General features: G+C 42.5%; 1 non-coding gene across 1 annotated transcript; it reads right to left on the bottom strand.

The window, feature by feature from the left end:
* Window positions 1-6,752: 6,752 nt before the first annotated feature.
* LOC116155035 (small nucleolar RNA U3) lies at window positions 6,753-6,966 on the bottom strand. The gene has a single exon (XR_004139066.1). It is a non-coding gene; the product is annotated as a small nucleolar RNA U3 (small nucleolar RNA).
* Window positions 6,967-7,016: the final 50 nt, after the last annotated feature.

Genomic DNA, 7,016 nt, shown 5'->3' with positions numbered 1-7,016 from the left:
CAGAGGAAGAGAAGGGCGAGGATTTGAGGATGCTTGAAGGAAGTGATTCAAGAGATGAATCATAAAGGTAAGGCTGAGCAAGTGAAGAAGTGAAGAGGACCAGAAAGGGGGGCGGAGAGGAAAATCCGGTGGCCAGGTTGGACCCCTCCCTCCTTCTGGAGAGCATCTTTTCCCTTCGCTTCACGGGGGCTTCCTTTTTCATGGTTTTCCTTCCACTTCTCTGGTTCCTCTTTTACAGGGTCCTTGCTGATTGATTTCTCCTCAAATGCCTGCACTTTTCTAAGTGCAAATCTGGACCTTTCTTGACTTTTATTTTCTGTCCCATCTTCCTAAGCACTGTCCTGTCTTCCTAAGCACTGTCAAAGGTACAGTGACCAGATAACCTTCCTGATCCCAGTGTGAGAAGCACTTCCTTCCCCAATGGCAAGCAGTCTTTGGCAAAAGGTTGGTGTCCCCCATCCTCTAAGCCAGAGCTCAGGTCCTACCTCGTAACTCACCCACCTGAGCACCTCCCATGCACCAGACACTGTGTTTCAGACTTTCATACACATGTTACATGAATTCTTTTAATTGCAGAATTACCATCGTAGAACATAATCTGCAGAAAATGTGATTTAATTGAATGATTTAAACTTTAGGAACTATATTCAATACCTTGTAGTAACCTATAATGAAAAACATGAAAATGAATATATGTATGTATATGTATGACTGAAACATTATGCTGTACACCAGAAATTGACACAACTTTGTAAGCTGACTATACTGCAATTAAAAAAAAAGAAAACCAAAACCAAAACAAAAAAAAACCACTTTAATTTTAATTCAATTTTTACTTTTATTTACTAAATTTTCATTCACATTTATGAATAAATTTTCATCTAATCACTAAAATTTAAATTTAATTTGATCAGCAAGTTTGAATTTCATTTTAATCAATAGTTTAAATTTAATTTTAATCAATGCATTTAAATTAAAATAATTGAATTTAATGATTGAATTTTAATGTGATTTAAAGTAATATGTTTTCATTTAATTAAGACATTTGAATGTAATTTTAGCTACGTTTTACTTTCAATGAATGCATTTTAATTTTAAGTAATGTTTTTATTTAATTAATGCATTTTTATGTTGTTAATATATTTAAATTTACATTTTTCAAGTTTGTAGAAAACTGAAACACTTTCTGATTATGCGGAAGTCCTCCCTGATCTGTCTCCCATCCCAGGCCCCTCGCCAGAAAGAACCACCATTACTCCTGGGTCTTCTAATAGCCTTTATATACATTTGCATGCATTTAGCCTTCCCAAAGCATAACTAGTACCTTCAGGCATTGCATTGCGGAGACAGATACTGCCTGCTGCCTACCCCACAGCCACTCCTGCCTTGTCTTTGCTAACAGAATCTCAGTTTTGTTTGGAGTAGATCAAGCCAATCAGATCCACCCCCTCCCTCTTGTCAGTCACTTGCTTTCTCAGACTCAGTTGCAGCTGTGGTTGAATATGTGACACCACCCCTCCCCCACTCTCCCACCACCCTCCTGCTCTGGCCAAGACCGCTTGGAGAATTTCTGAAAAAATGTAAATCAATTATCTACCACCACAGTAATGCTGTGTAACAAGCAACCACCATACCTCAGTGGACTATAATCATAAGCGTTTATCACTCATGAGTCTGGAGTCACTGGGGCATGGGCTAGGTGGTTCTGCTGATCTCGGCAGGGCTCACTCACATATCTGGTGGTCAGTGGCTTTTGAGTGGTCAAGGTTGGCCTAGGCGACTAGAGCAACTCAGCTACGCTCCATATGCTTCTCCCTCATACTCTGGCAAGCCAGCCCGGGCAGGTTCTCAGGGTCATAGCAGGGGCTCAGGAGTGAGCGAGCCCAATCTCACAAGCCCAGTTCAAGCTTCTGTTGGCGTCACATCTGCTGATATCCGATTTGCCAAGGCACATTCCATGGCTAAGCCTAGAATCATAGTGAAGGGGCGCTGCAAAGTTTTAAGGCTGAGACATGGATACAGTGAGAAAAGGAGAATAGGATAGTTTTTGCAATCTACCACAGAAAATCTTTCTGGATAAAGAGCTTGAGACTCATAAGAAAATGAGCCTTTGCTCTTGCTCTCCATCTTTCCCACTTGGGACAGTGGAGCGAATATGTGATGCTTGGAGCTGCAGCAGCCATCTTGTGAACATGAGACAAAAACAAGGATCAAACACCAGTACTCAGAGGACAGTAGAGCAGAGAATATGAAAATGTGTGATGATGTGGCTGAGCTGTGGAATTATCCCTGGGTCATTCACCTCCAGTCATTGTTAGTTGAGTGTTCTTTTTCTTGTAGCCAAATTCATCCTAATGGATATAGTTTGATTCCAGGGCTGCTGAGGATGCTAATTCCTCCACCCCAGCTTCTACCTCAGCACTTGACATTTGTATTTTCCAAATATAGCCCCAAGACTATCTCCCATCCCACATGCTCTTCTTACAAAGTGACTTTGGCATGTCGCCTAGTAAGAATTGGGTTCTGGGATCCTTCCCCTTGAATCTGGGCAGGCTTGGGACTATAGCAAAAGTGACTTGGTATAGGTTGAATTGTGTGTCCCCCATCTCCCAAATTTCTGTGTTGAAGTCTCAACCCCCAGTACCTTAGAATTTGATCTTACTTGGAAATACAGTTGTTGCAGTTAGATTAGTCAAGATGGGGTTATACCGGAGTAGGCTCCTAATCTGATATTTTTGGTGTCCTTATAAACAAGGAGAAATTCGGACACAGACATGCACACAGAGACAACGCCACATGATGGTAAAGGCAGAGATTGGGGTAATGAAGTAGAAGGAAGGAACACCAAAGACTGCCAGCAAACCACCAGAAACGAGATTAGCATGGAACAGATTCTCCCTCAGTCCTCAGAGGGAATCAACCCTACCAATACCCTGACCTTGGACTTCTGGCCTTCAGAATTTATAAGTGAGACAATAAATTTCAGTGGTTTAAGCCACTCAGTTTGTGGTACTTTGTTATGCCAGCCCTAGCAAACTAACATGATTCTATGTGACTTTTTTTGCGGGTTAGGTAATTAGGTTTGTTTGTTTATTGGATTTACTGGGGATTGAATCCAGGATCTCATGCATACTAAGCATGCGCTCTACCACTGAACTATACCACCCCCCTCTAGGTGGCTTTTGAAGTGAGGTCATAAAGCAATACAGTGCCTGTTTAGCTCTCTTGGGACATTGTCTTCAGAGCTGAGCCTTGAGATGCCCTGTAAGAAGTCCCAGTGCCCTGAGGCCACCATGTTGGAAGGATGCCTAGACCACATGGAGAAGCCACGCACTGGTGTTCTGGCCAAAAGTCCCAGCTGAGGTCCTGGCCAATACCAGCATCCACCACCAGATTTTTTTGGTGGGGAGAGGGGGAGGTAATTAGGTTTATTTATTTTTATTTACTTTCAATGGAGGTACTGGGGATTGAACCCAGGACCTTGTGCATGCTAAGCATGTGCTCTACCACTGAGTGCCACCCTCCCCACCAGATATTGAGTGCATAAACCTTTGAGGTGACTTCAGTTCACCCACCTTCTAACTATCACTGCATGAAAGGCTCTGAGCCTGAGTCCGGTCAACCCCCAGATTTGTGAACCAAATAAATGATTATTAGTTAAGCCACTGCTTTAGGGCAGTTTGTCATGCAGCAGTAGATTATCAGAACACCTGTTAACTCCTACTCATCCTTTAAATCTCACCCAAATATCTCTCGCTAAGCAAACCTTTCCTGCCCCTCAGGCCTGACCAGATTCTCAAGGCACATCCTCTTACTGGCCCTCCACTTCTCCTTTGTCGCACTTGTCACCATCACTATTAGTTGCATAATTAGTTTAATGTCTGTCTCCCTTACAGAGGGTCTGACATACTCAGTTATATATACCTCCAGGATCTGGTTCATTGGGTCCAAACATGTCTAAAACTGATCTCATGACTGTCCCCTCCTCTGCCATCCATCCCTGCCTCCTGCTGTGTTCCCAACTCTGTGACTGGCACTACCACTCAGTCATTCAATTGCCTGGGTCACAAATTATGGAATCATAAGTAAGAGTTTGGGATTAACAGATACACACAATTATATATAAAATAGATAAACAAGGACCTACTGTATAGCACAGGGCACTATTTCAATATCTTATAATAACCTCTAATGGAAAAGAATCTGAAAAATAACATATATGTACGTATAACTGAATCGCTTTGCTGTACACCTGAAACTAACACAACATTGTAAATCAACTCTACTTCAATGAAAAAAAAAAATTATGGCATCAGCTTTGACTCATGTCATTCTCTTTCCTCAGCAAATTCTCTACTTTCAAAACCAATCCTCTTCAATAGGTTAAACAGAGAACCATGTGACCTGGCAATTCCACTCCTAGGTATACGCTCAAAAGGATGAATACAGGTATTCAAACAAAGACTTGTACATGATTGTTCAAAGCAGCAGTACTCACCAGAGCCAAAAGGTGGAGGCAATCCATTGTTTGGGAGATTCAGCCCTGTTGTAGCACGTATCAGAGCGCCATTCCTTTTTATTGCTGAGCAATATCCCATTGTACACATGTATATTTTGTAATCGACTTATCAGCTGATGGACATTTGGGTCGCTTCCACTTTTTGGCTACGATGAATAACGCTGCTCTGAACACCTGTGTACAGGTTTTTGTGTGGACATTATTGGGGTTTTTTAACAGATGATAGTGACACAATCAGATCCATATTCTTAGATGAAATATGAATCTTGAAAGGGTTTTGTGGGGGGCAGGTACCACACCTCATTCATCTTTGAGACTCCAGGTCCTCTCCCAGTGGTTATCAGGGGGTGCTCAGTATACGATGGGTGAGTGAAACTAAGTCCAAAGAGGGATGCACAAGACTACAAATGATTTTAGAGTCTTGGGATACACACTTATCCAGACCCCTTTGGGAGCCAGGCATTTCACACGCTGCCCTGGGAGTGCTGACTTCATCTGTTGCCACCACAGCCGTTGAGGATGGTGGAAACGGAACAGAGGTTTGAATTGTGGACGGGATCAAATTCTACTTTGGACATGACTTCTATTCATGCAGGCAGGGAGCTGGAGAGGAAAGGCTTGTGTTCCTGGGCTCCCAGGGAAATAATTCCAGACTCAGGTATGCATCCCTTCACTGTTCAGAAAAAAACGCTTAGTGCAATGGTTCTTAACTGGAAGCAGTTTTTCCCCTCAGGGGACACTTGGCCATGTCCGGAGACATTTTGATTGTCACACTGTGGAGAGAAGGTGCTACTGGTCAGGGAGGCTGCTAAACATCCTACAATGCACAGGACGGCCCCCCACCACAAAGAACCATCTGATCCCCAACTGTCAATGGTGCTGAGATTGAAAATTCTGCTGAGGGGGCTCCCCATGGCCTGAACAAATCCTAAGACTCCCTCACCAGTCACCTTCTGTTAAAAGTCCCATCTTCCAGGAAACGAGGTGGGCGATAGTATCTACATCATGAGGTGGTTGTGAGAATTCAGTGAGATTATACATAAGAACATTTAGAAGGGAGTCTGGTGCATGATATGCATTACTGAAGGCTTTCATATATGATTGCTACTTCTGTTGTTGTTGTTGTTGTTGTTGTTGTTGTTGTTGTTGTTGTTATTATTATCCCACCAGTCTTGGAGCATCAATCTCCAGCCTCCATATCTAACTCCGGTCCTTCTCTGAATTTCCCAGGATCACTTTCCCTTTCATACCCTGTGTTCAGGGAGACTCTGCCCACCCACACCCCGGTGATGCTTTCTAATCAAGTGTCTGGCACATGGTCAGCAAACTGATGGTTACTGGGCTCACTGAATTCATAATCCACATGGCCTTTAAAATGCGGATTGGGTCTGAAACTTTTTAAAAATCTGCTCCAGTCCTTATAACCTTCTCCTTCCTCCTTCAGCCCATGGAAGCTAATTTCGTCCTTTGGTAATTAACCAAATGCCACTGGTTCTGTGTGATTTCACAGTCGATTTCCTATGTGCCAGACCCTGCTAGGTTACTAGAGATAGAAACATGGGTAAGAGTGCCTTACCTCTTTGACGAGATTTTATGGTCAAATATTAAGTTCCTAAGGATTCTTTTTTCTTTCTTTTTTATAGTTTTATTTTATTTTTGGTGGTCGTGGTTAATTAGGTTTATTTATATATTTTAATGGAGGTACTGGGGATTGAATCCAGGATATTACGCATGCTGAGCATACACTCTACCACTAAGCTATATCCTCCCCCCAGCTTTCTTAATTTACTGTTTCAATCAACAAATATTTACTGAATGCCCATGGTGGTAAAAGGATGGGCTTGTTTCTGCCTCTGCCTCTTCCTAGCTGCATAGCCTTGAAGAATTTACTTAACCTCTCTGAGCTGGTTTCCTCATCTGAAAAGTAGGGATGATGGTAGTATTCCCAGCTCATCAGGATGTTGTGAGGAGTAAGTTAATATCAGTAGAGCTCAAAAATGTTTTCTATTTATATTATACATTATAATTAGGGTGACTAACTGTCCCAGTGTGTTTGGAATTGAGGAGTTTCCAGGCACATGGGGCTTTCAGTGCTGAAGTCAGGAAAGTTCCAGGCAAACTGGGATGAGTTGGTCATCTTGATATAATTATAACTATTAATAATAATATTCATTTTTATTAGAGATGATAATGTCTTGCTAAGTGCTATGGCGAATAGACTGTTATTTTTTTCCCCACTCAGATGGCGTTCTCTCCCTCTTAGTCTCCCAAAGGAAAAGAAGGACAATCATCAATGGCAAATGACAGTCGCCAAAGCGACACCAAGAGCTGGCTTCACACTCTGGAGAGAACGCTGCGCCTCCTCCTCGTGGTTTCAGGTGTTCTACACATTCAGAGAAACTTCTCTAGTCATGGACTACAGCAATGATCCCTGAAAGCATAGTCTTGCGAATAGACAATTGAATGAGGCCAGACCACACCTTTCAAGGAGCATCTG

Source organism: Camelus dromedarius, chromosome 9 (genome assembly GCF_036321535.1).
Source record: "Camelus dromedarius isolate mCamDro1 chromosome 9, mCamDro1.pat, whole genome shotgun sequence".
NCBI lineage: Eukaryota > Metazoa > Chordata > Mammalia > Artiodactyla > Camelidae > Camelus > Camelus dromedarius.
This window is presented reverse-complemented; position numbering and strand designations above follow the sequence as displayed.